Source organism: Microplitis mediator, chromosome 8 (assembly GCF_029852145.1).
Source record: "Microplitis mediator isolate UGA2020A chromosome 8, iyMicMedi2.1, whole genome shotgun sequence".
In the NCBI taxonomy this organism is placed as follows: Eukaryota; Metazoa; Arthropoda; class Insecta; order Hymenoptera; family Braconidae; genus Microplitis; species Microplitis mediator.
Window position 1 is genome coordinate 3,040,806 of NC_079976.1, and position 12,213 is coordinate 3,053,018.

A 12,213-nucleotide genomic window follows, 5' to 3' on the forward strand; every position below is an offset into this window, starting at 1 on the left:
CCGGTGTAAAAGCAGGGTAAACTAAAGTAAAATATTTTAACACCGGTAAAGAATTTCTACACCGGTAGCGGCGTTATTTTAACACCGGCATAGAATATTTACACCGGCAGCGGTGTTACTTTAACACCGGAGAATTTTTTTTAACACCGATACAGAATATTTACACCGGCGGCGGCGTTATTTTTACACCGCTTTCGGTGTTGAAATTTAACACCGCCGATTTTAACACCTACACCGCTTGGACTTACCCCGGTGATTTTTTACAGTGCATGATTTAGTAAATAATTAATTTTTTTATAAAATAAATTCAAATTTGGCGGGCAAAATAAATTTTAAACTTGGCGGGTATTTTTGTAGATGAATGTTAGGAAGGGTAAAAATAATTTTTACTGTCAGTTTAAAATTTATTATTTTATTTATAAATTATTTTGATGGACGAGTTGAGAATCGCTGGGCATTGCGGCGATTGTAATTGGATTCAATTGTCCCGCGTTGAATCACCGACTGCACTCTCACCGGATCTCGGTCCTTTCAGTGTTGCGATATACTATATATACTATACATATATGACAGTGCTCTCTGATGTACTCGCTGTTAAATAAATTTTAATTATTTATTATTGCAGTTAAATAATTTCATTTGTGTCGCAATTTGGGATTAATAAATCAGTAGCTGTCAACATTAATACTTTTTTAAATAAATTATCATTTTAGTCAGAGACCATTTAATCGGAAAAATTTAATTAGATAAATTTTTTTAGTTCATATTTCAGTATTACGTCTGAACTGTCAAATTTTACTTAAGAATCAATGAGATCTTTTCAGCAGAAAATTAAATTATCTACAACTTTGTCAGACATAATATTTGCCGTATTTCTGATAGTTTACGCAGAATTTTAATTTAAAGTTTGAAATAAGAATTGTAATTTTATAGGTTAAAAAAAAAAGTAAAATTCCAGTTAAATATTTAAAAAGATATTAAACTTTTATTTAATTTAAAATAAGAGACTCTGATCTTACAGACAATGTTCCATTATAATACGGGCATAAAAATAAAAGTAAACCGTAATAACAAAAAAATAATATTTTTAAATTGAATAGTAAACAAAAGAAGACAAAAGTAAAGTAAACAAAATTTTCTCGAGTTTTTTAAATTATCTATTTGTTTATGATTACCATCACTAAAATGTATATGAGTATTTGTTCAAGATTAAAGAGATAGCCGGGTATATTTTTACTTTTTTTTTATTTATCATCTCGATGCATTTTCCGACTACCAACACGTGTCTGCCCTTCTAATCGTTCAAACAAACACTCTTACATTTTTTTCCCATTATTATTACACTGTAAAAAATTCGCGGAGTGAATGCGGATTAAATCCGGAGTAAATGCGGAGTGAATGAATTTTTAATTATTCACCCCTCGGAGTGAATTTCACTCCGGAGGGGAGTTTTAAAAATATTATTAATAAAATATAACTCCACTAAGTAAAATCGAAATAAAAATTCGCGCATTACATAATTGATCAGCTGATATGCACACACACACGCACACACATACGCACACACCCGAACACGCGTACGCACACACCCAAACACACGGACGCACACACGCGCACACATTCGCACAAACGCACACACCCGATCACACACACGCACACACATTTGCACACTCGCACGCGCACTCACGCACGCACACACATCCACAGACACGTGCACACACAGACACTCGCACTCGGACACACACGATGTTTAACAATTTAATATAAATTAATTTAAATGTTAAAACTCCGGACCAGAGTGAATTCGGAGTGAAATAAAATCTGCATCACTCCGAAATCACTCCGCTAAAAAAAAACTCCCAATTTACTCCGCATGCGTAGTGATTTTTTTTTAAACTCCGGAACTCCGAGTGGCGGAGTGAATTCGGAGTTAATTTCAATCCGGATTCACTCCGGATTTTTTACAGTGTATTGTTAAATTCCTGAGAGATTCATATGTCTATTCAAATAAGATGCATACAGTGAGTGGGTGGGGTGGAATCCCGGTGTGGGTGCATGCGCATCAAATAGACGAGCTAAGTAACGAACTTAATCTTCTCTTGGTCTGTGACGTGGTCGCTGTGGTAGTTGGGCTGTTAGTGACACTATTACCGTAAGATGTAAAGGTAGAGGAGGGGGTGGAAGGGGTGAAGGTAGAGGTGGAGTAGAGGTAGAGGAGTAGAGACCAAAAGAGAAACGGAAATAAGAAGAAATGAGAAAAAGTGTTGTGAGTTCAGAGGGGTTATAATGAGCCGCCCATTAGAGACTTATGACTTTTATCATATGTCTCACCCAGCTGTTAAAGCAACTCAATATTTTTATTTCTTTATATCAAAAGTATATTCTACGGATCTTATCGTTAATTAAATATGTCAAGTTATTTTATATTCAATATTTAACTGTTACGATGATTTATTTTTAAAATTAATTAGCAATGATAATTAATCATTTATTCAATTATTTTAAATATTTTTATCATAATTGATACTGTGCAAACAGTTGGGTAGACAAAAGAAAATAAGCTCTGAAGGCTAAAAAAATATTAGGACAAACGTAATATATTTTAATTAGTAATAACAGTTTTCAATTATTCAAAAAAAAATTTCATTAATTTTTATATCGTAATGAAAATAAATTTTTTATTTGCAAATAAATTTCCATAATTCATGGAAATTAATTAAATAATTATCAATCAATTTTTATCTTCATTGAAAGCAACGCATGCACGTAAAATTACCCTGTTAAAAATTGATAATTTTTTATTACTACACAGCATTCTACATTTATAATTATTCTATTATTAAAAGTGCTTATAAATATTTAAAATAGTAAAAAATACTTGGAGGTAATTTTTTGAGTAACTTCTTTAATCCATTAGTTTAATTGTATTAATTTTTCCCACCCTTATACTCATACATTTGGTATATATATATAATGAAAAGCTTTCTATAGAGGTCGACAGTCACTCTGAACATTGAGTCGACTCTCTCTTTCTCTCTCGAGGTCCGAATCGCCATAATTCCGGCTTACAGAAAATGACAGCTTTTAACGTTGATGCACAGTTTATACCGGGTGTATTATTTTAAGTGGCGCCGACTGTATAATTCAAGTCTGTAGGAATAGTAGCGTAGCTGAGTACAGAGGGTGCTGAGTTTAGAGTACAGAGCAAAGAGTACAGAGTACAGAGTACAGTAGAACAAGTATGAGAGTGAGTAAGTGCGCGAGGCGGCGAGAAGAAAGTCCGCGAGTGGTGTGTGCAAGTGGTGATGCCGAGAGTGGGATGGAAAAGTGGGTGGGTGGTAAAAGCTCGCGTCAGATAGGGGTGAAATGAGCGGGTGCCAGACTTGAGCGAGGGTGAGAGGTCGCCACGGTAATGGCATCGTCGTGTCCCGTGGAGCTGGAAACTCCAGCGGTGCTCAAAATCCGCCTCGTAATTTTACCTTTCGAGGGATAAACAAATTGCAAACGGACGCACTCTTTAACGAAGATTTATGACGCGAGTTGTTGGGCTAACGTTAAAGGCTCGTCTCTATGGCTCTTCTCATTTAACTGATACTCTACTCTGTGCTGTTGCCAACCCTCCGCTTATTGCGTCAATTTGCATTATTATTTTTTTTTTGCTGTACTTTTGTTTAATAATAATTTATTATTGGACTGAATATAAATTTACTTAAAAACTCTAATTTTTTTTATCACTCAGCTGATGGTTAATTCAAAATTTCACTATCGATATCGCGTAAAAAAAAGCGGTAAAATTTGAATTTTTATTTCCATCCGCGTAATGAGTAAACGGGCGAAAATCCAAAAATACCCATGGGCAAAAAAAAACCTAGACAGCCTATTCAGAGGTCCAAATTACCACCATAAGTTCAAAGGTACGATCGGCTGTAGTTTAAAAATAAAAAAATTTTTTTTTAACTCATCGGTAGCCATAAAAAAATTTATTGAAAATTTTCCTCGTTACTTTTAAAATTACCGTTGAAAAAAAAATAAAAATTAGAATAGATAAAAAATGATAAATAAAAGTAAAAAAAAAAATCTCTCGACCCTTATAACAATAACAATTGATGAATGTGCCAAAGTAACATGATCTTAAGACCAGTAGGGTATTACAGCTTAGCGTCGATGCCGTAGTATAGAGTAGAAATATAGGGCTGCAGTAGGTAAGGGTGAACTGGGTGAGATATATCTCGGGTAGAGCGCGGGGTGGAAGCAGTCGAGGCGCCGGGCAAGTTGCGGCGCTGATTGCACCACAAAGGGTGCAATTATGCGGCCCTCGAGCAATCACCGCGCATTCTCCCCGCTATTTGACCCCTCTCTTTCTATCACTCTCTTTCCCACACTCTTTCTCTTTTCCTTTCTCATCATTTACTCTCTACACCCATACACACACATATATATATATAGACACACACACTTGAATCTCCGTTGGAATCTTTTCATCTTCATTTCCTCTTTTATTTAAATAAAACACAGCTCTGATTTATTCGACCGCTTGTAATGAAAATAAAAAGGTGTTAATGAACGATTGTCAGTAATCTTCACATTCAAAATTAATTTCTATTCGTATTAAAAAATATAGAATTTTTTAAATATTTTTATTTTGCCGTAAATTAAAATTTACCTTTTTAATTTAAATTTTAATTAGAGATTTTTTTTTATGGATAATTACCTTCATTATGATGATTATTATTGTTAGGTCGGAGGATTTTTAATTTGGAAGGAAAATTTATAACAAAATGAGAAATTTTTTTTTTTAAGTGTCTCATGGTCGGGAGAGTTTAGTCTTTAGTTGGTGATGAACTCGTGTAGTGGTACATTAGCTCTTGCAGTCTCGAGCTAATGGACTGTATGGAGAGATAATTAAGTGGACTCTTGTATAATATAACACATGTGCTCATAATTTTCATAGAGAGTGTTTTTTAATGTATGTTGATCATACGAGATATTAATAACACTTATTATCTCTTGGGTTTTATCTTTTAAGACGATAATAAAAACATATTAACTAATTTTAATTAATTAATTTATGTAATTATTAAAATGATATTTTTGTTATTTTGAAGCTTAAAATTTTTTGCTGACATAAAAATTAATTTCTAAGTTTAGAAATGGAACGAAAATTAGGGAAAAAATTTTTTTTTCTAGTAAATGATAATTATCTAAAATTACCGGCTATTAAAATCCCGGCGGATTATTTCCAAACCGTAAAATAATTCTAAAAAAATCCAGATGTTCACACCACATTAGTTACACCAAATATAAATTTCCACATTCAACAGGCGTCGAAGCCGCTAATCTCGCTCTCAAATATCTCCGCCCATTAATCTTGTACCCAAATTGTTTTCTTCATATCTTAATCCTCAATATCCGTTTTTTTTCTTACCACAAATACTAAAACTAACATTCATAGCCATCAAGTCTCCGGAGACTTCCTCAACATCTTCACCATCTTTGCCACTCACACTCTCGTTCTCGTCCTAAATAAATTTTCACTCACCACACAATACAATATCTAAAACAAACAACGAGACAAAATACATGAAATAACAAAAAAAAATTTACACATGTAACTAAAAATTCCAACGATAATAAAACCAAGAATTCATACAACAAAATTTTTCCGAGCCGAGATTATTGCTTTTACATACAGATGGGAATTCGGGGTAAAATAGGTGACCTTTTCACAGAAAAAAAATCTTTTTTCTTCTTAAAAAACATTTATTTAAAATATCTTTCAGAGACCGGGGCACAATGGCCACCCGGAAAGTGCGGGTAAATTTTTTTTTAATTGAATTAATTTTCTCGAATTAAAAAAAATTAATTATGACCGTGGGTAAAATGAGTCATCATAAAAAAAAAAAATTTGTTTTGGTTCAAATTTTGGAACGATTGCGTCGAACCGGGTGACCAATTTGCCTCAAATATTTCTCGACTATAAATAAAATTTTTTTTTCTTGTAAAATAATTTCTCAATTTATCCAAATGTTCTATTTTACCCCCAGTTCTTATATATATATTCTGCAATATCCAGAAAGTAAATTAAATTAAATTATTTTTTTTTCTTGAAATCAAAAGTAACAGGAATGAAAATTAAAAACTTACTTTATTACATCTCTCATTTTTTATATTTCTGATTGTTAGTATTTGTATGTATGAGTGTGCAATTTTATATAACTCAAATACTCAGTACTCTTGTTTTCCTTCCTCTTAACACCACAAACTCGAGCCCTCTTTACCCTTTGCCCCTCGGAGGTTATACTTAAACTTCTCTTGCTCTTGTTTCTGCTCCTGCTGACTGCTGACTTAATATCAGACTAGCCATACTAAAGCTATACCTGATGGAAGGAATATTATTAAAGTTGGTCGGCACGCGAAACCCGTGAAATATCGCTCAACTCATTCCCTTCACTCGGACCTTTATTATAACCAGCTCATGCTACCGCTGGCCTGGAGATTTTTTTCCGAACGGGAAACAAGCTTTTGGTGAATTAACGTGTCCGTTGTTTTATAATTTTTTTATTTTTAATATTAAATATTAATAATCATTTTTTATAATTTTTATGACGTGATAAGAAGCCGACGGGAAGAAATAATAAATACGTTTTAAATAAGTAGTATTTAGGAGGTTAATATAATTTAATGATTATGCATTAAGTGGTCGTACTATCGGAGATATTTAAATAATGCTAATGTTTAATGTAAATGGAGTGAATGCTAATGACAAAAACTCTTTTCTGTCTGATTGTTTTTCAAGTATTTCCTGTTGATAACACAATATACTGAGTAATCAGATCATTATTTTTATCGTGCTCATATATTTTACTTTTATCATAATAATTTTTTTTCCCAGACCAAAATTTAGGCGTACACTGTAAAAAAAATTGTTTGAATTTTCAAAGATTGTATATAACGCAATAAAAACATACATTTGTGCTTGAAATTTAATTACTAATTTCATATAGAATTTGAAATACACGTTTTTGAATTTTCAAATTAACACTTTGGATTTTCAAATAATTTTTTTTTAATTTTTAAATAAGTATTATGAAATTTCAAATATAATTTTTAAAATTCAATATATGTTTTAGAATTTTCAATACTTGCTTTGAAAATTTAAAAATCAAGTATAAATTTTCAGTACACATAAAAAAAAAAAATTCTCGACTGAAGGTAAATATTCTCGATTCATGAAAATTTTTTTGGAGACCTAAATTTTCTCAGATAAAGTAGAAATCTTTTCCAACCAAGACGAATTCTCTTGGCTCAAGAAAATCTTGACTTGGTTCCCAAAAACGTTTGTCTTCAAAAATATTTTCTTGACTCAAGATATCTGTTTTTTCTGTGTACGTTTATTAAAATTCATATTTTTTTTCTTAATTTTGAATACCAGCTTGATTATTAAATTACGTATATTAAATTTAAAGCATTTTTTATTGAAAATACAATTCAAATATCTAGTTATGAAAATTCAATTCTTTTTGTATTGTAATTTTCAAATTATTTTTAACAGTGTACGTTAGATGTCTCGAGGTCTCGGGGGTATCAGACAAGTTTTTTGGAAGAACGCTAGCACATAGAAAAATTTTTTTTTCTTAGTACCGAACCCTGAGTCTAAATTTTCTATCGATTTTCTGTAAAATTTCTTAGACGGCGATCCTGACTAAAATTAGGGGTCCGTTGGATATCTAGAGGTCTTGTGGGTAACAGACTTGTGGAAAAACGCTAGCACACGGAAAAATTTTTGGATTTCATAGCAAATTTTTATTCGCCTGCAAAATATTTGAAAATATTTTTTTTTCCTCAAAATTTTGTAGATGGCCCATTATGCCACAGATAATTTATCTTTAAAAAATTTTTAATTCTGAATTTTCGAGGTGTACGTCGTAGCTCGATTACCTCATGTCCTATTAGGAATTGATTTTCCGAAATAATATAAAAAAATTTTGAATTTAATTCTTTTAAGAATTTTTCTTACAACAATTGAGTGGCATATTAAATTTTATTAATGTCAATAAGGCAATTACTACAGACTGAATGGGCTCAGGCATCTCACTCATATTATCTCTGGGAAAAACGAATTACCTAGGCGAGCTAGTGATGGAAATGACCCAGCATTCTTCAGAACAAAAAAAACAATTTAATTTTCATAAAGTTTATCTGATATCTGACAAAAAAATTCTATTCCCACTTATTAATTTATTGAGTTTATTGAAAAATATTTTTCGTGAGCTGTTAAAATTTTTTTTGTCGGTAAATTAAAAAATATTTAGCCGGTGGGGCGGCTGCGAAACGCTAGTGACTTGAGACCGATGTTAGTCGGAGAAGGGGTTGGGGACAATAATATATAAAAGAGGGGTAGTTTCTCGAGACTCTAGTAGAGCCGAGCAATATCCATCCAGCCTACATGCCTTCCACCCCCGTATTCTCGGTGTGTACAGGCCACCCTCAACAATTTATTTATTGCCGTTTCTTCTCACTCGCTCATCCCCTTTCTCTCTTTTACTCATAGTTTACACACTATACTGCACTGTTATTGCATTTTTCACAATCATCCTTACTCTCCTTCTTCTGCTTCGACAATCCGTTTTTATATCTCGCCTTTTTTTGTTTTGGTAAACGTAATTTTAGCTGTATATTAATTTTTTTTACAAGAAAAAGTTTTTTAATTAAGTTAATTACATTTTTATTTATAATGCCAATTATGCCCAGGTGGAAATTTTTCGGAAAAACTCTGAAAAAGTCTTTAGAACTTTGGAACTGAGTTTTTCAGAGAAAATTCCGAAAAATTTCCACCAGGGTGAAGTTGTCAAAAAATTAATTTAAAAATTCTACAGAACTAACCTCCAAATTTTCAGAACTTGATTTTTCTCTTTTTCATATTCATAATTTTTTTTATTGTTATTTATTTCCATATATTATAAAATATTCACTTTTTTTTAAACCTCAGACAGATTTTTCCAAAATTTTTTTCAAATATTTAGCCCATAGTAAGTAATCAAAAATTCCAAGTGGTAAAAATGGCGGGTATTTTTAAATTATTTAAAATAAACCGCGAATTACCTAGCGGTTCAAAATAATCATTTTTTAAATTATAAAATGTATTTCAATTTTCAAGAAAACTTTGATCCCCTTTTTTAATTTTCATCAGTTTGTACGTAAAAAAAATTCATATTAATTTAAAAATTATAAACAATAAAAATAATTTACATGTAAATGAGGTCGGTCTAAAATCTCATAAAACTCGTGAAACATCATCAAAAGGTTCAAAGTGAAATTGCGTTTGGTAGCTACCTCGAGAGCGAGAGTTGACGAAGGACGAGCCAATGTCCACGGCAATTTCATTCCAGCAAACGTATAAGCTTCTCTAGCATCAGGATAAGGGTTAAGGAGGGACGTCGGGTTTTATACGACCGGGGGATCCAGACGAGGAACGAGTTTTAGGAGTTGTCAACCCACCCTAGCTCGTGTAGACCTGGAAAGGGTAGCGCTGAGACTGGCTCATCTTGTAATGGACTCAGGAGACAGCCGAGTCGGCTAATGGAGCTTCTGCTCTTCCAGAAAAGCTCTTATCTTACAATATCTTTATCTCACATCGATACAGTATCCCTGCAAGATACTCAGTGCATTTTCAATATCAAATTTATTTATAAATTTATTTAACCCAAAAATTTAATATTTTTTTAATTAAATCAACGATTTCAAATATTAAATTTATTATTTTTAATTAAATTAAATTTACCATAGGTATGAAACGGTCAAAGCTCAATGAAAAAAAGTTCAATAAACAGTTCGAACTGACAGGGGCATATTAAAATATAAAATGGAAAAAAATAGTGATAAAAATTTAATAAATATAAAATATTAAATTAAATCAATAGATACCGAAAACTCATATCTGTCTAATTAAATCGAGAAAAATAAATTCATCGAGGTAAATATTAAATTAAATTTATAAACACAAATATATGAAAGGAATTTTATTAATATAAATAAATATATGAAAAAAAAAATTTTTGATTAAAATGGATCGTGAGCTTTTAAGTATTTGGCTGAGCTAGAGGGTAATAAGTTTCAAGGTCGATTGAGATAAAAAAAAAAATATATATATATATATATAGAGGCCGTTGACTGTTGGGGTATTTCGTGATGTGATGAGCTATATTGTGTATTGCGGAGGGCTGCGAACAAGGAAACAATTTATGAGTTACCGGTTGTGAGGAAGAGAAGAAGAAGAAGGCTACTGTATTGCTTTATATAAATGTGTTATATGCAGAGATATATAGATATATAGATGCGTACGAGTATTATAAGAGCAGTAGAGAGAATTTTCCCTCAATCTTCTTCCTTGGTTTCTTCTTCCTTCGTCCTGGTCCACTCTGGAGAGTTCCCGTTCCAGTTCCAGAGCCGACCCATCCTCGGGCCGCTACTGCGTCTGATGTCCGATACATCAGCCCCATGCATAATAAATCCCGGATGGCTCGCGAGTGTGGAGGGTGTACTGCCTTAAGCACTTTGCTGGAGTCCTATTCCTACTCAACTAAACTTTTATTTTTATTTTTTTATTTTATTTTATTCCTTAGATTTTTTCGAGCCACTCTCTCCCAGTCGAAAATCATACAACCGAGGATTCACGTTTTTCTCATATATTTTTTTTATTTCTGTCTTATATTTATTCTTTTATATCCCTTGCTATTACTGGGAGCTCGTTTAGTTGTGACCGGTGATGGAACTTTTTTTATGATATCGTTATTTGAGATTGTTGCTCCAAGCTAAATAATAATTTTACTATTTTTACGTCCAGAGATGGTGTAACAAAAGTTTTCAAGTACTAGCGCCCATTTGAAACTTTTTTACGAATTATAAAATTTTAAGTTTACGGATTTTCAGAAATTATTACATATTTTCCATCGCTCGAAAATTACCGTTTACTCAAAATAAAAATTTTGTTCTGGGAAAGTCTTGTAGCCGAAACTTCTTCATCAATCATTTTAAAATTTTAAATTCACAAACTTTATTTCCCAAGTGTCAGTTATAAAAAAAAAATTCTATGACTCAACTTTTACCAATAGTGGGTATCGAAAAAAAAATCCATTGGGTCAAACAAGTCAATTTTCATTATCCCGGTATCAATATTTTTTTTCCCCTCTCTTCTTACTAAATAATTACCCAGAGTGCCCCAAATAATTTATCCGGAAACAAAAAATAATTCACATTAATCCACAACTGATTAATCTAGCAAATGAATCTCCTTCCCTTACACAAGAAGCTCAAAGTTTTTCTTCATATTAAAAAAAAAAAAATACAAAAGATCCCCAGTAACCGAAGCGTTTAGTTTAATATGTATAATGATAGTCTGGCTTTTCTTAAAGACACTCTGCACTTTCATCCGCGGCATTAGTCGCCCAGTTTTAAAAAATGCCCCATTCGTATTCGCCTTCAAGGCCTCAAAGTAATAACAGCCAAGGTAGTAGTATAAGTCGAGGACAAAGTAGACGCCGTACAGAAAATCTCCATTAAAGTCCGTACAAGTGATTAGTACTTTCCCTCTTCCCTCCTTTCCTATCCTTCGCCACCTCCACCTTCCCCTCCTCCTTTTACTCAAGATCTACTCGTCCTTACAAATTTATCACAAAATAATCCACGAAAAATAAACACCGGGTTGAGTAAAACAAATTCGATTAACAAATTATCGGAATTAATTTATGAATTAAGACACACCCTAGGGTGCGTTAATCATTTTTTTTTAATTTATTAGAAACCACTCAGTAGTAATTAAAAAGTGACTCATTGACAGACTAATCCATTTAAAATATAATTCGATATATGGACATTTAATAATACACACCTGGGTATTAATATATAAATTGAATTGAATTCATTTATTTATAGGAATGAAAAAAAAAAAAAAAAAAAAAAAATAGTAGATAAGGTCGGCTTTATAATTTAATCTGGCGAATGATTCCGTGAATCGGTATCCTGTATGTAAGGCAACCCTTTCATTACTTAGTTCCCACCCGAAGTGTTCGGGCCGTTAGCCGTGTGCTTTATTTGTGGTAGTGGCATTACGTGAATAGACGATACGAGTGTAGGGCTGCTGCGCAACACTAAATCAACGGGTGAGTAATTTTTGTAATGGGAGGTGTGGCTTGGCGGGAGTAAAACAGGAAGGGC

The 12,213-nt window shown here is 32.4% G+C and overlaps 1 protein-coding gene across 4 annotated transcripts in view; it reads left to right on the forward strand.

The window, feature by feature from the left end:
- The window catches only part of LOC130672883 (LIM domain only protein 3-like), a 63,890-nt gene that overhangs the window by 25,756 nt on the left and 25,921 nt on the right, over window positions 1–12,213 (forward strand). The window lies entirely within an intron of this gene.